Raw genomic sequence first — 27,164 nt, forward strand, 5'->3', positions numbered from 1 at the left:
AAGATGGCCAGGCCACCCATTTTGTGTGGAAAAGAAATGGCACAAAGTAAGAATATGCATGGACATTGAGCAGTGGTGAATGGCTTGGGGTCTGGAAGACTGAAAGGGTAGAAGCAAGAAGGTCTGGGGAAGAAGCATGTGAATGGACATACGTGAGTGGACACAAAGTATGAAAATCTTTGCATAGTATATTAAAAGCCCCCAGAGAGCATCCAGCATGAAAGAGACACAAAACAACTATGTGGACAGATTTATTCCTCTACTTGACAAAAGCCAGCCTTTGTCATCAGATACCCTGTGCTGGCACAATGGGCTCATGATTGGAAGAGCCATGAATGGGAGAGACAGAGGCTATGTGGAGGCTCAACAACATTGACTCCATTCACCAAGATTGATTTAGCTACTATCACTGTCGAATGTCTAACCTGCCAGAGACCAGTGCTAAGCCCCCATACAATACCATCCTTTGAGGAAAGGAAGCAGCCACTTATTGGCAAGTTGAATATGCTGAACTCTTCTATCCTGGAAAGAGCAGAAATTCCTCTTGGCTGGACTTGACACATGCTCTGGATATAGGGTGGCCTCACAGGGTCTTAGCCAGCACTACTAACTGAGGAGTTATACAGAGTTTGATCTCCTGATAGGGGATTTTGTACAACATTGACTTACAACAAAGTACCCACTTTATATCAAAGGAGATGTGGTATATGATCATAGGATCATAGGATCCAATGGTCCTATCACATGCCACATTGTCCAGAAACCACTAATCTGACTGAATGGTGAAATAGCCTCTTGAAGATGTATAAACCCTAATTCAGGAACCATTATATGATGAGATGCCTCCGATAGGTCGAATACATGGGTCTGGGAACAAAGGTGTAGAATTGGGAGTGACCTAACTCAACACTTTCTGGAATTTTTGCTTTTCATCTCCACATCTCTAAGCACCGTAGGCCTAGGAAACCTGATTGCCAAAAATGAAATGCCTTCTCCAGAGGACACAGTAAGATTTCCAGTGAACTTTAGGCTATGGTGGTCACCCGGCCACTTGAGACAACTTGCACGAAGAACATAGGAGGCAGGAAAGAAATGACAATACTCACAGGGGTAATTGACCCTGTCCAGGCTGTTGCTATACAGTGGGGTTAAGGAAGAATATATTTGGCATCCGTGATGCCTTGGAGAATCTCTTGGTGTACTCATGGCCTACTATAATGTGAAATTGACAAGACCAGCAGTCACACCTGAGAAGAACATGGTAACCAGGTGTCTAAGGGCACAGATTGCTCAGGGATGGGGGTCTGAGTCACCTAACAGGTAAGCCATCCAGATTAGCAGAGGTGCTAGCTAAGCATGAGAGGAAACTAGAGTGAATATTGGAGGAAAGGGAAGATGAATATCAGTATGACCAAGAGACCAGCTAGAAGTGGAAATTCTAACTCATGCCATTAACCTTCCCTTGTAAGTTGTTTGTCCCAGGGAACAGGACTAATCAGAATCCCAGAGAAGCTGTTTCTGATGGGGAAAACTTATAAGAAGAAGCAGGTGGACCTGGATGCTGCAAGAGGGGATTATAAAGGATACTGTGGTGCTCAGCCAGGATCCCCTCTCCAAGGCTGACACTATTGACGGCTCTCAGCCACTCACCTCACCAGGATTTGCCCTTCGCTGCAGGGAGGGAATGGCCTTAATCAAGTTTCATCCCCTCCCAAAGGGTAGCACTTGCCCATGACTGACTGATGCAGGCGCACAAAGGTGCAGGCTCCTCAACTGGGGACAACTATGAAGGGCCACCCCAGTTCCAGAGCCCCCTGTAGAATCCACTGAGGGCTATGTTACAACTGCACGTGGCTCAGTTTCTCCTTCTGTTCAAACTTGCCTTTCTCATTTCCTTCCAGGAGCATTTTCCATGAGCATCCTCCAACAACACAACTCTCCCATCTCAGGAACCTAATTCTAGGGAACTCAGTCTAGGACGGATGGTTTTTAGCATGTTACCTGCCACTAGCAGGTACCTTAGCTTTCTTCTGTTATGTCCTTAACCTATTTTTAGAAACAATTTCTAATGATTTGCCTTTTCAGAACTGAACATTTTATTCGTGGTTCCAGTTTGGCAGCCATGATACCTGTCATGCACAGCTTCAAAAGCAGTCAACTTCCTAAAGTAAACCCATGTTTTCCCACTTGAACTGAATCCTTAGGTGCTCCCCTTTCCTCTTCCCCCCCGACACACACACACACACACGCACACACACACTCTTACATGAACTTCATCAATTGACAAACACCAACTGTGGAAGAAGAGTGTGGTCCTTCCTATTCATACTTCTGGGTAAATTTCGTGTTGACTTTTGGATTGCCACTAGAATATTTCCCTTCCTTTTAATTTGGCTTAGGAGAGTGGAAAGAGATGGGAGGAAGGTCAGGCAAAGTTTGCAAACCCTTTTTCTGTAACGCAGGGGAAAAGTAAATCCAGATGATTGTGGACTAATAACAACACACCTTGCAAGGATTCCAACTCACCTTCCCTTCTAAATTTCCTCTCTCCATTTTTCCTGTGTCCTCGCTCACAGAGATGTTTCCTGAATTCTAGAACCTTCAGACTGACATCAGTAAACAAACACAAACTGTTTATGCTGCTTTAAGACTTTGAAATACAAATGGCTGCAATTAAATTAAATGCTGGGCTTACCTATTAGCCTTGAATTCACAGTTGTACTAATTATCCCCTGGAAATCTTATGGTTTTTAATGTATTCCATCATCAGGATCCAAACAAAATAAAGGCGGAAATAAAGGTGAAAAAAGAACTAGTTTCATATCTTTTGCCACAATTGCTAATATAGGTCCCTATCATCTGCAAAAATGTCTAGCGACACTCCTATTTAGCCTAGGCTTAAGAATCGCCAGAGTCAGAGTGTATCTGCTGGAAACCAGTTCTGCTGCTGTTGCTGTTGTTGTTTGTTGTTGCTGCTGCTGCTCTGGGGTGGTGCCCAAGCCCATAAATGCTAACAGCCACTTCCGGTTGGTAGCCCAAAGCACAGCTCTCTCTACACACATGCGCTCTGCCTCTGCCACAGATGTGTCGGTGCAGATGCGAATCCTCTTTGCAAACAAACTGAAGATTATTTCAAGAGCCAGTCTAATGAGTAGTGAATATGGGCTGATTACTGTATTTGCAAAGAACCTTATTTTATCCAACATTGTGTTAAAGACCAGCCTGGTGTTTCCCCAAAGGCTTATAAATGTAAGTAATCAATGTGTTTATGTAAATATTTAACGAAGTCCACATTTGTGTTCATGAGTCAACGGGCTATCGTAATTGCTTCTGTGTGATCTGATAGACATAAATTTAAACAAGACCCACCATTGCTTATACGCTTCCCTCTTTGAATTTAGGAAAAAAAAAAATGTGTTGATTAAAGAAACATTTCTACTACATAGGAAAATCTCATTGGAATAGTTATGCTGGAAAAATTCATGCTCAGATTATTAAGTTCTGTATTTTTCCTTCTTTTTACCACATCTTTGTGATCTAATTTCCACCTACTTGACTTGCTGATTCTCCACCTGATGTTGAATTATTTGCTCACCGCTTCACAACCACTCACAGAACAGATACTTCTTGATCTTTGGCTGTGTAATACAAAGTGTGGAGTCATAGAAAGAGATCTGGCTTTGGCTTACAACAGTTCTGGGGTCAAATCGCTTCATCTTCTTGGTAGTTGTTGACTTTGAGCTTGTGAACCCGGTCTTAGTTACTTAGTGCTGCCATAACAAAAGCTACCACAAGTAGGTGGCTTTAAAGAACAGAAATTAATTTTCTTACAGTTCTGGAGGCCAGAAGTCCGAATTCAGGGTGTGGCTTTAGGGGAAGGTCCTTTGACTGTTTCAGCTTCTAGTAGCTGCCAGCAGTCCTTGGCATTCCTGGGCTTCTAGAGGCATCTGCCATGTGTATCTTCACATGGTGTCTCCCCTCTGTGTGTGTGTCTCTTTGCTTATTCTTGTCTTTTTATAAAACACCTCTGAGAAGTGAGTGATTAGGTTTAAGATCCATCCTATTCTGGTATGGCCTCATTAACATAAAATAAAACTGTTTTCAACAGTATTGTATTTATGGGTATAGAGGTTAGGACTTTCATATTTCTTTTTGGAGGATAGAATTCAATCCATAACACTTGGTCTTTGAGCTTCAGTTTTTTCATCTATAAAGTGGGGAATAATATTTACTGTCAGGGCTATTGAGAAGATGAAGTGCTCTAATTTTTGTTGGGCACTCAACAGTGTCTGGCGTATATTAGGTGCTCAACAAATGGCTGTTTCGTCCCATCCCCTTTCCTCTACCTGGAAGCCTGTTCTGGTCCAGGTGGGAAAGAGAACCAGAACAGCATTCCCTGATACATTTCTGGCTTATGGTAGTTTGGGAAAGTCAAGTAATTTATGGCAACAGGAGAGAGAGGAACGCATATCATGATGATGTGTTTGGCATAGTCCAGCATTTTCTCACACTTGGGCCAATTAATGCTCCTTCAACCTTGAATGTTTTATTTTTGCTTTTGCTGTAAACAGTCCATGTCCTACCACTTCCTCCACCAAATGTTTTTTATATGACATTCACAGCCAAAGTTGTCTATGATCTCATGCTCCTCCAAACTTCTTCCTAAGTCTCTCTCAAAACATCATTGTCTGTCTCCTGTTACTGATGTTGTAGTCCTGGCTTATGGCCTTTGCTGGAGTAGAAGTGTAGGGAGTCCAGAACCCCTTCTGGGTGTATGAGGAATCTGGCATGTGTGGTAGAGTAGACAGAGAACTGAGTTTTGATTCCAGTTTTATTGTTTACTAACTGTATAGTGTCAGGCAAGTTCCATAGACTTTTTAAATCTGTGCTTCTATGAAATAGTTCTAATAATCCTACTGGTCCTCACTTTTTGTAAACTTTCTTAAATCCTATTCAAAAGCAGTGCAATATAAACAAAATGAAATGAAGTAATTCCTATTCGTCCTTCGTTATGGAACTGTTGGACAACCATGTAAGATCATGGTTGTGGAATTACCTGATAAACAATAAATGTGGTACGGAAGCTATTTAGAGTTATCAGGAGCTCATTAAATATTTCCTGAATTAGTGCTTAATGGAACTGAAATTCCTTCCCTCATCAGACTGAGCAAGAGGGTGAAAGATTGACAACACACTCAGCTGGGGATGGGGGAAGAAACTTTCAGTGGAGGGAATGGTGTGGGAGGAGATAAACAGTCAAAGGAGGGTTGTGGTGTCTGACACACCTGTTAATCTGTTGCCGTTGAGTTGATTCCAACTCATAGTGACCCTATAAGAAAGAGTAGAACTGCCCCATAGGGTTTCCATGAAATGGCTGGTGGATTTGAACTATTGACCTTTTGGTTAGCAGCCAAACTCTTAACCACTGTGCCACCAGGGCTCCATCTGACACACAGTAGCTGCTAAATAATTATGTGTTGAACGTGCTTGAATGAGTAAACAACACAGTGGTCTGGGAAAGTATCCCACAGAACAGAAAAAATGAGGAGAGATAAAAGGAAGCTGATGCAAGCATTAATCACGCACTCCTCCCTGCTTCCAGTATCCCCTATTCTCCTTCCCTGCCTTGATTTTCTGTACAGAATTTTACACCTACTTATTTGATCATGTCTTTATGTATGTACATGTGTACATATTTATCTCATTGGTTAGCTTAATGCCAATCTCCCCTTACTAGGAGACAAGCCCTGTAATGGCAGTGACTTTTGACTGTTTCACCCACTGGTGCGGAGCCCTAGTGGTGTAGTGGTTAAAGCGATTGACCGCTAACTGAAAGGTCAGTGGTTTGAAACCACCAGCAGCTCTACAGGAGAAAGATGTGGCAGTCTATTTCTGTAGAGATCTATAGCATTGGAAATCCTATGGGATTGCAATGAGTTGGAATCGACTCAATGGCAGTGGCTTCTGGGTGTCCATGGGACCTAGAATAGTGCCTAGCACATAGTAGGTGCTCAATAAATATTTGTAGAATGAATACATGACTGATTAGTATAAAGGAATATTAGTGTATTCCTTAGGTAAGGAAGACATTCAAGCAAAATTTTTCAGTTTTTAGGCCAAACTAGCTTTTTTAAAATTATGGTAAATATATGCATAGGAAAACATTTGCCGTTTCAATATTCTTCCTATGTACAATTTAGAAATGTTAGTTGTGATCATCGTGTTGTGCAACCATCACCGTTATCCATTTCCAGACTTTTCCATCACACCTAACAGAAGCACAGTGTCTCCTAAGCAACGAGTCTACCTTTCCCCCTCCCCCCGCCTACCCCTGATAACGACTACTAATGTTAGGTCTGTATAAACTTGCCTGTTCTGATATTTCATATAAGCCAGATCCTGCAATATTTGTCCTTTTGTGATCTACTTATTTCACTCAGCATGATGCTTTCAAGGTTCATCCATGTTGTAGCATGTATTAAGCAACCATGGGTGACCCTGCTGGTATTTGAAATACCATTGGCATAGCTTCCAGCATCATAGCAACACACAAGCCACCGCGGTACAACAAAGTGACAGGTTGTTGTTTCTGTTAGGTGCTGTTGAGTTGGTTGACTCATAGCAACCCTATGTATAGCAGAATGAAACACTGCCTGGTCCTGCACCATCCTCAGAATCATTGTTATGCTTGGGCCCATTGTTGTAGCCACCGTGTCAATTCATCTCATTAAGGGTCTTCCTCTTTTTCGCTGACTCTCTACAACACAGAGGTGGTGAGACAAATATCTAAGTTCATGTAATCCTACAACGAGCAAGTCCACATTATTGTCTGGACACGTGTTTCTCAAATCTGAATATGGCCTTGAGATCCCAAGGAATTATGGATTCCCGTGGGAAATGGTGATGTGGACCATTCTGAGATGGCTGCTCTTTTAAAATCCCCTCAACAAGCATTTATTGAACAGTGCTGTGTGCCAGGACCTATGCTGGGCTGCAGGGATTCAGTGATCAGTACGACCAACTGCTGAAGCAAACAGCTCCCTTCCCTTGTGGGTGCTTGGCTCAAAACTGATGATCACAGTGCACTGGGCTGGGGCTGGGTGCTATGGAAGAGGAAAACATTGGGCTTGGGGAGCACAGAAGAGGCTTGTCTGAACGAGACTTGAGAGGCTTCCTGGAATAGCCACTCAGAGGAGCCTGAACTACAGACAATTCAGCCAAACTGCAGCAAGGGGGGACATCAGTCTGAATCAGTAAAAAGGAACTAACTTCAGAATGTTTTAAAGGCGTAGTTCTAATCATTTTGAACACACAGCTGTAATGATTTTTCATGCTTTAACAAGCAGATGAATCATTTAATTCATCAGTGGCCAGAGTTCTTTGAATATTTTCCTTAAATTATTTTATGGTTTTAGTTTCCACTTCTCCAATTCTATTCGCTCTTTTCATTGGTTGAGCACCTCCTTTCTTCAACACTGTGAAAGGTCGCTTTTGGCCTTGAAGATAATGATTATATTCAGAATTTATAGGACCCAAATTATATAAATTGTACTTTAGAAGAATGATTTAACTCACACTTTCTAAGAAGCCTTCCTTGAACCCGTATCCCCTGCAGTATTGGTTGTATTTGCTCCTAAACATACATCTATCATTAAGCCTTTCATAAAGGATTTTAACAGTCCATCTGTTGGAGTGCCTTGGTAGTGTAAATGGTTAAGTGCTCGATTACTAGCCCAAAAGTTGGTGATTTGAACCCCCCCAGAGATGCCTTGCAAGAAGAGGTCACAGCCTGAAAGCCCTGTGGAGCTGTTCTACTCTGCACACTTGGGGTCTCCTTGAGTTGGAATCAACTCAGTGGCAACTAACAACACCAAAAATTTATCTGCTTGTATTATCCTCTACACTTAGTTCAGTGAACATTTGCTGAACTGAATTCTCATGCAAGGAAGCTAATGCATTTATGCGATTTGCAAGAAGGTCTGTTCCTGCAGGGGGCTGTGATGGACATGCAAAAAGCTAGGGGTTTCTTGGGGTACTCACCTGAGCAGGGAAGGCTATGGAAAGGGATACTTTAAACAGAGAGCCAGCCCTAACTTCTGAGGCTCTGTTGCAGATATCAAGCTTGTAAGCCTGTCAGAAGGTTGCTATGCTGTTCCTGAGCCCTGTTGTGGCTCCAGCCTGCTAAATGGGACCCTGGCACCCACTCAAAGGACTGGAGCTTGTTGCTGCTTTCCAGCATCTACTCTATCCCTGACCCTGAGCATTGACACCGGACCACCCCTATAGCAATCTGAACCAGTCCAAATCAAGTCTGAGTTCACCACGTTTCTTTGGGTTTTGATCCCAGTTCCTACTGATACTGAATAAATCATCCTCTGAAATGACCTTCCTCCCTCTAATCTTTCTGTCCTCTTGCTTTTCAGGCCAAAAGACAGGGATAGATGAGACAAAGATAAGCCAGCTGAAAGGACAGTTGTTCCTCTGTTCCAGAACTTGTCTATAGCTCTCTGGGCTTTGAACCATCTAGTACCTATGTAGGGGCTCTGGGATATTGTGTTTGTGTTCTCCATAGGGCCAATTCTGCTCTTCAAGATTGCAGGAGATTCATTGGTTTTCAAAGTAATTAGAAGATTCACCTTCCAGAACCCCTCTTAGAATTAGCTCTCCACTGCCATCTATGAAAGACTTCCATCGTAAATGGTGTCCTGAGTTTCCAATGGCATCCAACTAGAAGAAAAATCAGAGTAGTGACCTTACACACATGCCCTCTCAGAGAGAATTTATTTAGTAGGTAAGAGCCAAAGATAAGTCTCTGATGTCTCTCTCAGTTCATATCATTGTCTTTGACTCCTTTACCAGAGACCCTAAGAGGCGTGTGGGTTGATGAGTCATATACCATGCTGGCTGTTTTTGTCAGCCAAGCCACAGAAGGGAACCACACATCTCGAAAGCCAACCCTGGCCAACCACAGGAGGCCAACATTCAGAAGACACTGGGGGGACAGCAGGATTTGGGTTTCCGCTTTCTCACAGGAAGACTCAATTAATGGCCTCAGCACCGCAGAGGCCTTGCTGAGCAGGGGTGACTCAGCTTCCTTTTGTGTGCCGCAGCAGCCCCGCTGAGAGGATGAGGACCCTTGACAGCACAGGGTCCCTGCGCCTGTGCGTTCCCACTCTACTTCCTGCTCTAGAAAACCTCCAGTAGTTACTCAAGTGAATTCAGTAATTCAACATTTGCCTTAAGACTTGTTGAAAAAACAAATTTGTTGATATTTTACAAACACAGTTTCTCACACACTGGTTCATCCAGTGTTCATGCCTACTCTATGAGATAGTAGTGAGGCGTTGCTGTTGTACATATTAGGAAAGTAACAGGGCTGGGTAGGGGATTCGCCCAAGGCCACGTGGTTTGCTGGTGTAGGTGCTGAGACTTAGCTCAGGATTCTGAGATACTCCCTCAGGACTTTATTACACATTTTTGGCTACTCACCTGCATATAAGAAGCCATAGTGGTGCAGTGGTTAAAGCACTTGGCTGCTAATGAAAAGGTCGGCAGTTCGAACCCACCAGCCCCCCTGCAGGAGAAAGATGTGGAGTTTGCTTCTGTAAAGATTTACAGCCTCAGAAACCCTATGGGGCAGTTCTACTCTGTCCTATAGGGTTGCTATGAGTCTGAATTGACTTGATGGCAAAGGTTTTTTTTTTTTGTGTAGATACTTCAGGAGCCCTGGTGGCACCGTGGTTAAGAGCTAGGCTGCTAACCAAAAGGTTGGCAGTTTGAATCCAGTCAGAATCAACTTGATGGCAATGGGTTATAGATACTTCTCTCTTCTCACCTATGTACACGTCTGTACCTACCCATACACTAATATGTCTATACCCATCCATAGGTGCTCAAAAACTCGTTTTTGCTTTGGTTGTGCTGTGCTCACTGCACCCACATTCGGTGCCACTTTTCCTACCAACAAAATAACAAGTCCCTATAATCTAAACCTTTTTTTTTCATAATCTAAGGTTTACTTTCCTTTTTTTATAATCTAAGGTTTACTTTCCCTTCCTTCCTCCTCTCCCTGTAACCACCAATGAACCTAATGACAACAACTGCTTTTGCTGTGTCCCAAAGGTTTTCATATGCTGTGTTTTCATTTTCCTTTGATTCTAGGAATTTTATAGATTTCACTTTTCATTTCTTCTATGACCCAACAGTTTTTTGCTAGTGTATTAAATTTCCATGTATTTACTTATTTTTTCTTGTTGATTTCTGACTTCATATTGTATGGTCAGAGAAGATGTTTTGTATGATTTCAATCTTTTAAAATTTGTTGAGACTTGTTCTGTGTCCTAGTATATAGTCTATTTTGCAAAATGATCCATGTGTGCTGGAGAAGAATACGTATTGTCCTGATGATAGGTGGGCTGTTCTATATGTATCCATTATGTCCAAGTGACTATGGTTTTGTTTAAGTTCTCAATGTCCTTAATGATTTTTTTTTAGAAATTCAGCCTGTAATTGAAAGTGATGTGCTGAAGTCCCCTACTATTACTGTGGAGTTGTCTGTTTCTCCTTTCATATTAGTCAGTATTTGTTTCATGTATTTTGCTGCATTGCTGTTAGGTGCGTATTTATTTATAATTGTTATGCCTTCTTGCGGATTGACCCTTTTGGTGTTATGTAATGTCTTTCCTTATCTCTTGTAATATATTTTGATTTAAAGTCTATTTTATCTGATATCAGTATGGCCACCCCTGCTCTTTTTTGTTTACTGGTTGCATGAAATATTTTTCTCCATCCTTCATTTTCACTCTGTTTGTGTCCTTATGTCTAAGGTGTTTCTTGTAGACAGCAAAAGGATGGATTTTTTTTTTTTTAATTCATTCTGCCATTCTCTGCCTTTTGCATAGGGCATTTAAAGCTGTTTATATTTAAGGTTAGTGCTGAAAATGAAATGTCTACCTCACTCATTTTGCATTTGTTTTCTGAATGTTTTGTATATTCTTTGTTTTTTTGTTCCGATTTTTCTGTTTTTGTTTGGCTGCTTTCTTGTGATGAGCCTTTTTGCTATCTTCCTTCTTCTGAATGTTTTTTATTGGCAATTTCTTAGTGCTTACCACGTGTTTAACATATGAACAACAGTTAACATACGACCTTAATATAATAAATCTATTCCTGATATGCTCCTTCCTCCCCCATTTCTGCGTGTGTCTCCATTAACATCAATGTACAACCTATGTTTGATCAGTTTACTTTGTACTTCTTACAAACTTGATGTATTGTTTGCAGTATTTTATTATTGAGTTTATTCCCTGAAAATATCATATACTTGGTCCTTATGATTGCCTGTGTTGTTGCATTTTTTGAAATCTCTCTCTCGATTTTATTTTTTGTTTATTTTTTTCTCCATGTATACATATGAGTATTTATTTAATGCTCTTACCTTTCCATTTGGAGTACTCCCTTGAGTAATACTTGTAAAGCTGGTCTAGTAAAAAAAAACTAGTGGCAAATTCCTAGAGCTTCTGTTTGTTTGGAAATGTCTTGATTTCCCCCTCATTTTTGAGTGATGACTTTGCCCAGTAAAGAATTGTTCATAAGCAATTGTTTTGGTTCAGTATTATATATATGTCGCTCCTTTGCCTTCTTGACTTGAGAGTTTCTGGGGAGAAATCCTCAATGATTCTTATGAAAGACTCTTGGTATGTCATTTTGCATTTTTCTCTTGCTGCTTTCAGAATTCTCTCTTGGCTTTGGTTTTCAAGAATTTTATTGGGATATGATGTGGAATTGATCTTTGTGTGTCTCTTCGAATTGGGCTTTGTGTAGTTTCCTGTATTTACAGACTTGGTTCTGTGTTCAGATCTGGGAAATTCTCTCAGATTATCTCTTTGGAAGTCATTTCTGTGCCTTTATTGTGGTAAAGTAGAGGGTCAGTGAAAATGAGAAATCTTTAATGAGATGGGTTGACACAGTGGCTGCAACGATGGACTAAAACAGCAATGATTGTGACCAGGCAGTGTTTCATTCTGTTGTACATAGGGTTGCAATGAGTCGGAACTGCTTTGACGGTACCTAACAACACAATGCCTTTATTGTTGTCCTGGTGCTCTGGGATTCCAATAGTCTGATGTTAGATTTTTTAACTGAATCCCTATTTCCTTCTGGGTTTGTTCACTTTTTTTGTTTGTTTCCTCTTGTTTCTCTTGAGACTTGATAAATTCAGTTATTGTGTCTTCTAGTTCATTTATTCTATCTTTTGTCTGTTCGATCGTATCGTTGAGTGTTTCTATTGCTTTTTCTAATTCAGTTGCTTTATTTTTCAGTTCTCTCTTTTTTTTTATGTTTCAATTTCCTTGTTTAGTTTCTCATTTTGTTCCTCTATTTTTTTCCTGATCTGTGTATTTTGCTTTCTTTAAACATATTTAAGACCATAGTCTGAAAATTATCAATTCTTTGCATTAGTCTGCCCTTTTCTTTTTCCGTAGGAGGAATTTCCTCTTCTTCATATTTTACTTTTGAACGGTCCTTCTCTTGTGATTTTGTGTTTTACTATTTTTTTTTTTTGTTGCACTTGGGCCATTTTGTTGTCTTTTTTTTTAACTTTAAATTTGCTATTCTGCTTTTTGTGGGAAAATTTTCTGAATGGGTGTCCTGGTGGTGCAGAGGCCAAGTGCTCAGCTGCTAATCGAAAGACACAACCACTCTGTGGAAGAAAGATGTGGTAGCCCACCTCCACAGACTCACAGCCTTGGAAACCCCACAGGGCAGCTCCACTGTGCCCCACAGGGGTGCTATGAGTCAGAATTGACCCAGCGAGAACGGGTTTGGTACCTTTTCCCAAGGACCACTAGAGGGCATTATTATCCTTAGGTTTTTTTCAGTGCTGATTCAGTTCTGAATGCTTGATCTCTGGAGTTCAATGCACATGTGTGGGAAAGGGTGAGGTTAGCTAGTCACAGACTCCGATGTAAGTAGTAGGGCTTGACTTTCCTGTGGCGAAGGTGGGGACCCTCTATGTCTTTCCCTCATGGGTGCCCCTTCACAGGCTCTCCCACTGTGTCCCTCTGTGGGTAAGGAGGTCGCTGTTTCCCTCTGTGTCACTGTCTGTCTGAAGCATTCCCTTGTGCTGCTGCCTTGGCAGTTCCTCCTGGTCCTAGCGCCCATCTGCCTCAGGACTCAAGGAGATTCAGTAGCACTGTCGTGCAATGTCACATCTCCCTTCACTCCCTCTCAATTGTGTGGCCCATGAACTCCCCCAGCCATTCTACCCTGCCTTAAAAAATCTGGCTATAGCTTCCTCAGATAGCTTACTTTCTGTGTTACCTGTTTGGGGTGTTGCCCAGCCTCGTCCCAAAATAGCTGAGATGAGCAAATGCTTGCGACGTTAGTGGGTAGGCTCTCTCAGCTTCTGTGCCGTCCTTGCTCCTCCTCTCCCCTGCTTCTAGACTCACCCCAACTCTCCAATACCTCAGCTGCCATCTGGAATTCTGAGATCTCAGTCTGTGCTTGTTTTTATTCATTGTTCAGTGGGTTAGTTGCTGGGGGGTGTAAATGGGAGCATCCATTCACTTTGCTATCTTGCTCCACTCCCCAGGAGTTCAGTTTCAAGTTACACTAAAACCTTTATTAGCTATGTGATTTCAGATAAGGCACATGTTCCCTGAGCTGCAGTTTCCTCTGAACAAGGAGGATAATAATGCCTGTTTTCAGAGCAGATCTGAAATGTAAATGAGATAATATGAGCCAATGGTCAGCGTATTGCTTACTACATAGAAGATGCTCAACAATTCAAGGTTCTTTCCATTGCTCTCACAGCCGCACTTATCTTCAGAAACTTATCAGAGTTAAAATCTTTCAAAAACTTTTTTACACTTGGAACCACACCTTTGATGAGTGATATTTTAATGTTTTGAGACACAAATACATAAATAAAATAAAATACCATCCTGGCTCATTTAGTTATTCTAATCAGGAAATAACTATACTACATATGAGAATTTTCGAGTTCCCTACTCCACGTACTGGGTACCAAGATTTTCCATCATTTCTTTTGACCTGTTTTAGAAGGATAACATTTCAAGCCTTGTTAACAGAGTTGAGCTCCCTCTCTGAGTCAAAGGATTCTCAGTCTGTGTTTGTTTGCTCTTCACTGGCCATTTGACTTTAGTTGCCCCTTACTCTTACTTACCTGCGTGGAGTCACAGAGAAATTCACCAGGGTGTGGAAGTGGAAGTGCATGTAAGCAATTTAAGACTCAGAATTGTTGTTATTGCTAGGTACCATTGAGTCTGTTCCAACTTACAGTGACCCTGTGCACAGGAGAACAAAACACTGCCTGGTCCTGCGCCATCTTCATGATCATTGATATGTGTAAGCCAATTATTGCAGCCACTCTGTCAATCCATCTCTTTGAGGATCTTCTTTTTTGCTGACCATCTACCTTATCAAGCATGATATCCTTCTCCAGGGACTGCTCCCTCCTTATAACATGTCCAAAGTATGTGAGATGAAGTCTTGCCACCCTCGCTTCCAAGGATCACTCTGGCTGTATTTCTTCCAAGACATATTTTTTTGTTCTTCTGGCAATCCATGGTATATTCAATATTCTTCACCAACACCATAATTAAAAGGCATCAATTCTTCTCAATCTTCCTTATTCATTGCCTATCTGTTGCATGCATATGGGGCAATTGAAAATATCATGGCTTGAGTCAGGTGCACTTTGGTCCTCAAAGTGACTTGCTTATATTTTGGGAGAATGTAGCAACCAATCAAGAAGTTCTTTCTTAAAAGCTGTTCTTTTTTCACTTCACCAATTGGATGTTCCCTGTGGATTAACAAGTTTCCTTTGAAGTTGAACATATGCCTAGAAAAGGTAGAGCATGTTGATATTGATACCTTGGATTTGAAACTCCGCGTGGTCAATAATTGTGTTACAGTCATTACCAGATACCGAGGATCAGGTTAACGTTGCATACTCAATGAATGGTTCTTGACTGAACAGGATTTATTCATTCACTCATTTTGTTCATTCAAGAAAAATATCCTGTGAATAAACCAGAGGAATTATACAGGTGGGTAAAATAGTGTACTGCTCCACGGATCTCAAAGCAAGCATGCTATTTATGCAGAGAGATACAAGGGGTGTGCAGGCATCATTGAGGAGAAGAGACTGGGTCAGGAGACAAGGATGTCAGGCAGAGGGAAGCAGACACACCACATAATGCCTTGAGGCAAACAGTTCAAAGAAAAGTCTGTGGAGAAATCAAGTGAGTTGGGGCCTCTCCTCACTGTGCAGAACATGGAGGCACAGAGATGGACCCCTGCTGCCTTGAACAGTCTAAAATAGAATGAAGTAGGACTAAGTGCTACTGTGGAGAGGCTGGCAAAGTGCTGTGGGAGAGTGGAGGCGGGCAGAGCAGAGCTGGTCTGGGCAATCAAGACAAATCATAGGTTACTCAGGACAAATACATTCCTGCATTCACATATAGGAATGGGGTTAGCATGATTAATATCTGCAGAGAACTAAGGGATATTGTGATCATACTTACTAATGGGGACTTTCAATGTAATGCAGTCATTGCTAGACTAAGCATGAAGTGTAATTAAGGGCAAAGGGTGAAAATACTTTGGGAAGGAGGTAGTTTGGTTTAGTGATTTTTTCCAGGGCCTACTTCCATATTGTTTCTTGATAAAGAGGATTTAAATAATTTAAATATACATATATTTTTCTCTTCTCAAAATTACGCCATGATGGAGAGTGGGAAAATGTGTGTTTGAAATGATACCCATTATTTACACAGTTGTTTACTCTTTGGTCACTCAATGCATTTTACTGAGCACCTACCCTGCACTCGTCTTGATCTAGGGTCTACAAATTCCTAAGTAATTACAATACGCTATAAAAAAAAAAAAATTATTTTTTTTATGGTGAGTGTAGAAGGGGAAATAATTAAAGGAGAGCAGAGGAGGGAGTGATTAATTATGCTACTGGCTGTCTGGGAATCTTCATAGAACATGCGCTGGGTTTTAAGGGATGAGTAGGAATTTACTGGTTGAGAAGGAGGAAGTACATTTTAGGTAGTGAAAATGGCATGAAATAATTTCACAAGGGCAGGTGAATGCCCGGCTTGGAAATAGTGATTAGACTAGTTTAACTACAGTAGGGTTGCCAGATAAAATACACAGCCCCCAGTTAGATCTGAATTTCAGATAGACAACCAATAATTTTTTAGCATGGGTATTCTCCAGTATTGCATGTGACAATCTTATTTTCAAGTATTAGTCAGTGTATGTCCAAAATTCAAATTTAACTGGGAGTCCTGTGTTTTCATTTGCTAAATCTGGAAACCCTAGACTAGAGTAAAAGCAGATGAGACCGCATTATGAAGGCTTTTGAAAGTCAGGCTAGAGAGTTTAGATCTTAATCTTGCGGAGTGGCCATGTGTCCTAGTCTCTCAGCACCGCTATAACAAAAATAACCCTGGTGGGTGGCTTTAACAAATAGAAATTTATTTTCTCACAGTTTAGGAGGTGGAAAGTCCAAATTAACGGCACCAGCTGTAGGCTCTTTTCAGATCTCAAAGGTGATTGGTTTAAGACACACCTCACATGGATAGGACTTCATTAACATAACAAAGAGCACCCTATTCCCAAATGGGATTACATCCACACGTATACAGGCTAGAATTTACAACATGTATTTTGGAGGGGAAGGGGGACACATTTCATTTCATAACACCACAGGAGGGTTGTAAACCAAGAAGTGATATAGTCAGATTTCTGTTTTAGAACTATAAATCTGGCCCCATGGAACATGGGACATTAATGAGGAAATGGGAGAAAAAGGGACCTGAACCAGGGCAATGACATGGGGATTCTCAGGAGATAGGCCCAAGAGATATTTGGAGATAGAATCCACAAGGACTTGCTGAACAGGGGACCACAGGCGGTGAGGGTTTGTGCTGGAAGTCCTTTCTAATCATGGGCACAGTGAATTTGTCCTTGAAAACTAATTACCTTTTGAACTTTCACTGCCAATAAAGACTTTGAGTAGGGAATTCTCTGGAGACCTGTGATTCCTCACCACTAACCACATGGTTCAGCTCTTCATTTCTTTAAAACATATAAGCTGGCTAAATTCTGAGCCAGCTAATCACATCTTGATTAAGTGGTCAAGTCCATGCTGGGTGCACGTGGAAACACTTAGTGCAATAACTTTAAAAAGTCCTAGAGAATGTCTTCCATACTTTCTTAGGAGAGATTTATTTTTCAAAAGAAAGTGTGTATTTTGGAAGGTGAAGGACATCGTTCATTCCTGCGATTAAATACATGTCCAGGGTTATAGAATATATTTCAGTTCTTTAGTCTTGGTGCAAAGAACTGGTAGAATCATGTAGAATCACAGACTTGTTAAGTGGTCATTCTCCTCATGTTACAGTTGGGTAAGCAATGACCCAGAGGGGAGATATGACCCGCCCAAGGTGGCAGAACTTGGACTAGACTAGAGAATTCGTGACTCCCAGTTCATTTTTAATGTGAATCCCACAATTCTCAGCCTGTCTCTGAACATTTGGAGTTTGGAAGCTCAGTTCCATTCTTTTTTTTTTTTTTTATAACTACCAAATCACAAAAAAATTCTTTTTGAGATTTCTTAATTTGAAATTAAAAAATTAAGACAAGTTTCTTAAGAAAAGGGGATTTCATGAAATTGTGCCATTTTAAAAATTGACCACCATTTCTGTCAAGTTGATTCTGACTCTTGGCAACCTCATGCGTGTCAGAATAAAACTGTGCTCCATAGGGTTGTCAATAGCTGATATTTTGGAAGTAGATTGCCAGGCCTTTTCTCTGAGATGCCTCCGGGTAGACTAGAACTTCCAACCTTTCGGTTAATAGCTAAGTGTGTTTGTACCACCCAGGGACTCTCATTTGAGCATAAGCACCTCTTTATTCCCACTGATAGTCCCTTTAAAATAAATTGCTGTTGGTGTTAGTTACTGTCAAGTTGATTCCAACCTGTGGTGACCCCATGTGTGAAGACTAGAAACGTGCACCATAGTGTTTTAAAGGCTGTGACCTTTCGGAAGCAGATCACCAGGCCTGTCTTCTGGTGTCTCTGGGTGAATTCAAACTGCCAACCTTTCAGCAAGTAGTTGAGCACTTAAACTTTTGCGCCACCCAGGGACTCCGAAATAAATTGACACTGCCTAATTCCTGAAGGTTTTCAAGGTTTTTTGAATTCAGAAAAAAAGTGTTTGCATAAATAGGAAATAAAAGCTGTTTGTCAAATGTATTTTCAGTTGCACAATTCTGACATTTTGGCTGAGGCAAGCTTTCCTTTCAATAGACAGCAACTTTCAGTGCCAAGTTGTGTTTAAAAAAGAATGAAGTGAAAAGTACTGTATTTACATTTCAAGGATGAAGTCTCTTTCCTTCTTAGAAATTTCAGGAATAATGTCTGGGACCACTGCCTGCCCTTGATTCATTAATTCGAGGGAGATCTTCACCATTAGACCAAACACAGTGACTCCTTTCCTCATCCAAGTTTAATTAAGAGATTTGCTGCCTATAAAAGAGTTATGCAAAGCTTCCCTCCTCAAACAATGACAGAGTAAATTAAACCTGTCCTGATCTTTGAGCTATCAACTCCACATTCAGTCCACACGAACAATTTGATTTTGTTCACTGGATACCTTTCTTTTCATATCTTATATGTATCACTGTATTAGTTTCCTAGCACTGCTACAACAAATTACCGTAATCTGGATGGCTTAAAATAACAAAAATTTGTTCTCTCATAGTTTTGGAAACTAGGAGTTTGAAATCAAGATGTCAGCAAGACAGGGGGTCCCTCTGAAGGCTCCAGGGAAGAATCCTTCCTTGCCTCTTCTAGCTTCTGGTGGCTGTTGGCACTCCTTGCCAGCATAATTCCAATTTCTGCCTCTGTCTTCACATAGCCATCTTCCATGTGCTTCTGTGGGTGTCCAAATCTCCTTTTCCTTTCTTTCTTTGAGATGTCACTCATTTGATTTAGGGCCAATCTTAAATCTAGGATGATTTTATCTCAAGATTCGGTCAGATCACTGTATTTGTTGGATCACCTTTCTTTGGAATAGGCATAAATTCTAAATTATTAAATTTGCAATTCCTTATTTCCAAATAAGGTCAGATTCTGAGGTCCTAGATGGACATGAATTTAGGTGCCTCAGTGGCACAATGGTTAAAGAGCTTAGCTGCTAACTGAAAGGTCAGCAGTTCGAACCCACCAGCTGCTCCATGGTAGAAAAGATCTGGCAACCTGCTCCCATAAAGGTTATAGCCTAGGAAATCCTATGGTGCAGTTCTACTCTGTCCTGTAGGGTTGCCATGAGTCTGAATCAATTCCACAGCACACAATAGCTAAATGTGACCCTGTTAGTATTTGAAATACAGTGGTATAGCTTTTGGTATCGTTAAACAAACAAACAAAGAAAAAAAGTTACCATCGAGTCAATTCTGACTCATAGTGACCCTATAGGACAGAGTAGAATTACCCCATAGAGTTTCCAGGGAGTGGCTGGTGGATTTGAACTGCTGACCTTTTGGTTAGCAGCTGAGCACTTTCTTAACCATTATGCCATCAGGACTTCAGGACTTCTTCAGTATCATAGCAACGTGTAAATCACCACAGTGCAACAAACTGACAGATGGGCAGTGGACAAGGACTAGTCAAATATTTCTCACCCTGGGATGTACAGATACCCAGCTGTCCAATGTGTGAATTGGATGACAATTTTAAAAATGTCTCTTTTCATTTGATGCTAATCTAAAAAAATACATAAAACATAGTCTAGATTGAATGGATGATTGCCTTAAAATAGTCCTGCTGCAGGAATTTGGTGTCTGGGTTTACATTTGTGTTATCGATCACATTAGAGCAAATGATCATTAAACTGACAGCTTTCCATGCACTGACAATATTACTTATCTTTCAGTGGGTGGCCCAAGAAGTCTGCCTGGAGAAGGTGGGAATGAACTGGACTTTAGAGAACATGTGGATTGATTTGGATGCTAGCTGGAAGAAAGAGGAGGGGACGTGATGGGACTGAATAGTGCCATGAGCAAACCTGTAGGTAGGACACTGGTAATAGCCTTCATAGCTATTGCAAACCAAAGGCTCTCATGCACTTGGTCACAATCAAGTCTCAGCAAAACTCATTAGATTGGAGAGGTAGATGGAATTACACTTATGTTATAGAAGAAGAAACTCAACTTTAAATAATTAAATCCAAGGGACTGATAGAACTTGCACTTGAACCCAGTTATCTTGATTCCAGAGCCTTTAGTTTTTCATGACACCATTTTCCTCTGAATATCCAAAGATCAGAGAACACTGGGGCATTCATTAGTTTGGAAAAATAAGTAGGGGTCACATGTTTATACAAATGTGTAGGTTAGAGTGGGTATTATTACCACCCTTGTTCTCTATAAAACGTCCAGAGAAGTAAATTGAGGGACCCTTGTTTCCATATTTAATATGTACTAGAACTTATTTCCACAAGAGAAGCAGAGCTGACTTTGGTCATTTCGACTGAAAGCATCTTTTCTGTTACTGTGACCCAGATAAATGTGGGAGCTCTCTGCCTTTATTTCTATATCTAATTTTTCAAGGAGGACCCTGCTAGCAAATTATTTCTGGGTTGGAGGTAAGGAAAGTGATTTTGAAAGAGAGAAACACGGCTGCAGGGGCACAACTGTCAGAGAATGCTTGCCTCTGAGTCAAAACAAGCACAGGTTTGAGACTCAGAGTGTCTGAGTGTCTGTGCCCATTGTCAAGGGTGCCATGGAGGAATGTTGCTTAAAAGGCCTAAACATTTTGACTGGGAAACCTCTAAATTTTCCTTGCAACACCCAGAGGATAGAACTAAAATATGCCATAAGTAATTTTGTTCTAAAACTTCCTTTCTTTATGTTTTCTTAACTTCTGTAAAAAAAAACTTTGACATGACAGTTATTTGTGAAAATATGAGTCAACCAAATGGAATTTATAAACATTAAGTGAAGCAAATATTTGGATTGTCTTGTTTCAATTAAGGTGGCGTGCCATTCAGAAATAAGGGGGATCTGTTCTGTTCTGTATTTAAAGTGCTGCGTCCTGAGATTTATTTTTGAGGAGACAGAACATGGAAAGGAAAGAGAAAGGTAAAGGAGTGAAAGGGGAGGGAGGAGAAGAGTGACGTAATAGAACAAGCACAGGTTGAAGCCTGAGATTTGAATGCAAACCCTGATTCTGTACTTACCAGCTGTGTGAAGCTGGGTAATTTACTTAACCTACCTTTTTTTTTTTTTTTTTACTTTAGTCTTAGTTTCCCCATCAATAACAAGAATATAATTATTCATATTAATTTGTTTACTTATTTATTTTTGTTGATTAAATGGGGTAATGCACGTACTTTTGCTTGGTGCAGAGTGGGCTCTCAGTAGATATTTATTGAATAAATGAATAATAACACCTGGAAGTATTACTGCTTCTGAGTGGTTTGTGGACCACTCCTCAGTAGTCAATGTACCTTTGAAAGTTCTATAGTCATCTAAGAGAGTGTCATTTCATTGTGGCCCCCTAGTCCTAATTTTTCAAGCAGTTAACTTCATTTTCCCTGATTAGGAGCCCTGATGGCACAGGAAATTCTATGGGACAGTTCTACTGTGTCCTATGGGGTCGCTATGAGTCGAAATTGACTCGCGGCAATGAATTTTTCTGGTTTTTCCCTAATTAGTCTGGCCCTTTCCTCCTTTCTTCCTGCTTTCATTTCTTCTTTCATTCAAAATTATATGTTAAAATCCTATAATATAACAAGCACTGGAGTGAAGGTTATGTGATAAGGAAGACGTGGTCTTGGCTCCAGGGAAGTTCACAGTCAGTGGAAGGGACATAAAGGAAGGAGTCAGGAACTCTGGTTTGATGGAGGTAGCAGAGAAGTATGAGCTAGAGAAGATTTCTTAGAAGCTTGGGCATTTGCCTTGAAGGAGTTATGTGGAGAATTATAACAGTGGCAGTTCAGGAAAGGGGAGCAGTAAGTGTTGAAGGACAGAGGCCTGAGAGACACCAGTAGGCTCAGGGACCAGTCTGTAGTTCAGAATAGTTGGAACATAGGGAGCTCATGGGGCGGGGTGGGAGGTGAGAACTGAGGCATCTGTAGGGACCAAAGAGCAGAAGACTTTGAATGCCTTCTCAAGGTGTTTGAACTTAATCCTGCTGGAAAATTGGTAAAGACATTTGAGAATTACTGTCAGAGAATGAATTTGGGGGGGTGGGGTGTTGGTGTCAGGGAGATCAACCAAGAACCTATTTTAAATTCCATCTGAGATATGAGGAAGGTCTGAATTTAGGCAGGAAAGCGTAGGTGGAGAGGAAGTGATGGAATTCCAGAGATGGTTGGGAACAGCTTCAACAAGACATGGTAGAAGTTGGGACATGAGGAGTGAGGAAGAACAGGAGCCTGGCGTAACTCTTAGGGTACAGTGGGGAAGCTGGATGGGGGGAGGGAGGCTTTTCCTTAATTTATTGCATCTAAAGCAGAGAATCTTCTTAGCTTAGGAGCAATTGGACTGTCAGCTCCAATAATGATCTATGAGGTGCTTGATTTCACAACTGGGTATTCCAGACCTTCTATGAACTTTTGTTGAATGAATGGATGCTGGAAATGACATTCTTCCAGGATGCCAGAATCAGCGTTGCTAGGCTATTTTGAGCCAATATCACTGCTCATTGGCCTCCCAGTTGTATCCTTTTGTAGCCAGTTGCATGCTATATGTGCTGCAGATGAGATGATTGATCTTCAGGGTTTTTTCCTGCAGCATATATACCGTGGAGCCCTGGTGGTATAGTCGTTAAGTACTACAGCTGATAACCAAAAGGTCGGCAGTTCAAATCCACCAGCTGTTCCTTGGAAACCCTGTGGGGCAGTTCTACTCTGTCCTACATGGTCACTATAAGTTGGAATTGACTTGATGGCAATAGGTTTGGTTTGGCTTTACATACCATGGCCATAAGCTAACAGGAAGTGATTCTGCTGGGCCAGATCTCTTTTCTCCTCCTGCCAGCATCTTTAGTCTGCAGCAGAACGTAGCCTGTGTTCTTGTTAGTTCAGTGTGCAATCCTGGCTGCCCAAGTACTCCATCAATTCAGGAGCTTGGCTGGGCCCCAGGCCTGCTGGATTTGAAATTGTGATTGTCTCCCTTTCTGCACTAAAAGTGATCTGAAGTCCCTTTCACAGACAGATCCAGGCCCAGCTTTTAGGCCCATGGATCATTTGCCTATGAACAGAGGTGAAAGGCCCATGTCAGAATTCCAAGTCCAAGTTAGGTTTTTTGATTTTCTCAACTAAATGCACATATCACCACCAATCCAACAATTGTTTTCTGAGTTGGTAATTTAAATTTCCTACCCTCCAGTTCCTCACCAGACACATCATACAGTGCCCTTTCAAGGAAAGAATACTGTTTTTCAGCCTGGGAATCTGGGTTTGAATTCTAGCTCCGCCACTTACTAATTGTGAGGTCTCATATGGATCTCTTAAAATCACCATGCAGGCGTAGCTGTTACATAGACAGCAAGTGACATGCTTTTCATTGTGTTTGGTGTATATTCCACACCTGATGAGGAAACAGGCATGTGTGGTCCTCTGTGTTGTCCGAACTCCAGCTTAGTGACAACAGAAAGTTTAATATCTTATCTTTTAAAGTCAGGTTTCTTAAGACATAAATTACATAGGTCAATTTCTCTCCTTTTAGATGTACAGTTCTATGAACTTTGAAACTGTGAACAGTCTTTTAACCATCACCACAGTCAGAATACAGAAGCTTTCATCATCTCTAAATGTTCATTGTGTTCCTTCATAGCCAGTACCTTCCCCTACCCTCAGCCCCTGGAAATCATGGATTTGTTTTCTATCTCTATAGTTTTGCATTTTCCAGGATGTAATATAAATGAAATTATGTAGTGTGTTATACTTTCAGTTGGGCTTCTTTCACATAGTGTAATGCATTTGAGAGCCATCCACGTTGTAGCATATGTCAAGAGTTTCTCTTTATTGCTGGGAATTATTCCACTGTACAGGCACACCACTGTTTATCCATTTACTAGCCGATCAACATTTGGGTTGGTTCCAGTTTTTGGAAATTGCAAATAAAGTTGCTACAAATATTTTCATACAGGCTTTTGTGAGGGTATATTGTCTCATATGCATGTTAAATTAGTATGATGAAAAACGAAGACAGAAGAAGAGCTGATACATTCAAACTGTGGTGTTGGCGAAGAATATTGAATATACTGTGGATTTCAGAAGAAAGACAGATTGGTGCTAGAAAAAATGCAGCTCCAACACTCTTTAGAAGCAAGGATGATATGACTTCTTCTTGCCTACTCTGGACACACCATCTAGAAAAACCAACTGCTAGAAAAGTACATCATTTTTAGAATAGTAGAGAGTCAGCAAAAATGAGGGAAACCTTCAATGAGATGCATTGACACAATAGCTAAAACAATGGGTTCAAACTTAACGATAATCATGAAGATGGCACAGGACCAGACAATGTTTTATTCTTTTGTACATAAAAGATACAAAGATCTTTTAAACACAAAAAGATCATATGGGAGGGGAAAAGAGATCTGCCCCACATTTCTGTCAGTTTGTTGTACTGCGGGGGCTTGCGTTTTGCTGTGATGCTGGAAGCTATGCCACCAGTATTCAGATACCAGCAGGGTCACCCGTGGAGGACAGGTTTCTGCTGAGCTTCCAGACTAAAACACACTAGGAAGAAGGACCCGGAAGTCTACTTCTGAAAAGCATTAGCCGGTGAAAACCTTATGAATAGCAGTGGAACATTGTCTGATATAGTGCTGGAAGATGAGCCCCCCAGGTTGGAAGGCACTCAAAAGATGACTGGGGAAGAGCTGCCTCCTCAAAGTAGAGTCAACCTCAATGACGTGGATGGAGTAAGCTTTCGGGACCTTCATTCACTAATGTGAACGACTCAAAATGAGAAGAAACAGCTGCAAACATCCATTAATAATCAGAACCTGGAATGTACGAAGTATGAATCTAGGAAAATTGGAAATCATCAAAGATAAAATGGAACACATAAACATCGATATCCTAGACATTAGTGAACTGAAATGGACTGGTATTGGCCATTTTGAATCGGACAATCATATAGTCTACCATGCTAGGAAAGACAACTGGAAGAGGAATGGTGTTGCATTCATCATCAAAAAGAACGTTTCAAGATTTATCCTGAAGTACAATGCTGTCAGTGATAGGATAATATCCATACACCTACAAGGAAGACCAGTTAATACAACTATTATTCAAATTTATGCACCAACCACTAGGGCCGAAGATGAAGAAACAGAAGATTTTTACCAGCTGCTGCAGTCTGAAATTGATCAAACATGCAATCAAGATGCGTTGATAATTACTGGCAATTGGAATACAAAAGTTGGAAACAAAGAAGAAGGATCAGTAGTTGGAAACTATGGCCTTGGTGATAGAAACAATGTCAGAGATCGAATGATAGAATTTTGCAAGACCAACAACTTCATTGCAAATACCTTCTTTCACCAACATAAACGGCAACTATACTCATGGACCTCACCAGATGGAACACACAGAAATCGAATTGACTGCATCTGTGGAAAGAGACAATGGAAAAGCTCAATATCATCAGTCAGAACAAGGCCAGGGGCCAACTGTGGAACAGACCATCAACTGCTTATATGCAAGTTCAAGCTGAAACGGAAGAAAATCAGAGCAAGTCCATGAGGGCCAAAATATGACCTTGAGTATATTCCACCTGAATTTAGAGACCATCTGATGAATAGATTTGACGCATTGAACACTAGTGACCAAAGACCAGACGAGTTGTGAAATGACATCAAGGACATTAACCATGAAGAAAGCAAGAGGTCATTGAAAAGACAGGAAAGAAAGAAAAGACCAAGGTGGATGTCAGAGGAGACTCTGAAACTTGCTCTCAAATGTCGAGCAACTAAAGCAAAAGGAAGAATTGATGAAGGAAAAGAACTGAACAGAAGATTTCAAAGGGTGTCTTGAGAAGACTAAATAAAGTATTATTATGACACATGCAAAGAGCTGGAGGTGGAAAACCAAAAGGGAAGAACACTCTCAGCGTTTCTCAAGCTGAAAGAACTGAAGAAAAAATTCAAGCCTAGAGTTGCAATAGTGAGAGATTCTATGGGGAAAATAATAAATGATGCAGGAAGCATCAAAAGAATATGGAAGGACTACACAGAGTCATTATACCAAAAAGAATTAGTCGATGTTCAACCAGTTCAAGAGGTGGTGTATGATCAGGAACCGATGGTATTGAAAGAAGAAGTCCAAGCCACTCTTAAGGCATTGGCAAAAAATAAGTCTCCAGGAATTGATGGAATATCAATTGAGATGTTTCAACAAACAGATGCGGCGCTGGAGGTGCTCACCTGTCTATGCCAAGAAATATGGAAGACAGCTTCTGGGCCAACTGACTGGAAGAGATCCATATTTATGCCTATTCCCAAGAAAAGTGATCCAACCGAATGTGAAAATTATAGAGCAATATCATAAATATCACATGCAAACAAAATTCTGCTGAAGATCATTCAAAAACGGCTGCAGCAGTATATCAAAAAGAACTGCCAGAAATTCAGGCCAGTCTCAGAAGAGGACATGGAACCAGGGATATCATTGCTGATGTCAGATGGATCCTGGCTGAAAGCAGAGAATACCAGAAGGATGTTTACCTGTGTTTTATTGACTATGCAAAGGCATTCGACTGTGTGGATCATAACAAACTATGGATAACACTGCGAAGAATGGGAATTCCAGAACACTTAATTGTGCTCATGAGGAACCTTTACATAGATCAAGAGGCAGTTGTTCAGATAGAACGAGGGGATACTGATTAGTTTAAAGTCAGGAATGGTGTGTGTCAGCGTTGTATTCTTTCATCATACCTGTTCAATCTGTATGCTGAGCAAATAATCTGAGAAGCTGGACTATATGATGAAGAATGAGGCATCAGGATTGGAGGAAGGCTCATTAACAACCTGCGTTATGCAGATGACACAACCTTGCTTGCTGAAAGTGAAGAGGACTTGAAGCACTTACTAAGGAAGATCAAAGACC

The 27,164-nt window shown here is 41.0% G+C and overlaps 1 long non-coding RNA gene across 2 annotated transcripts in view; it reads left to right on the forward strand.

The window, feature by feature from the left end:
• The first annotated feature begins 3,061 nt into the window (after window positions 1–3,061).
• Window positions 3,062–27,164, forward strand: part of LOC111751181 (uncharacterized) — a 50,326-nt gene continuing 26,223 nt past the window's right edge. For both annotated transcript variants that reach the window (XR_002786279.2, XR_010323553.1), the window contains exon 1: window positions 3,062–3,249. This is a non-coding gene — a long non-coding RNA (uncharacterized LOC111751181). The remainder of the gene's footprint in view (window positions 3,250–27,164) is intronic.

This window comes from Loxodonta africana, chromosome 12 (assembly GCF_030014295.1).
Source record: "Loxodonta africana isolate mLoxAfr1 chromosome 12, mLoxAfr1.hap2, whole genome shotgun sequence".
In the NCBI taxonomy this organism is placed as follows: domain Eukaryota; kingdom Metazoa; phylum Chordata; class Mammalia; order Proboscidea; family Elephantidae; genus Loxodonta; species Loxodonta africana.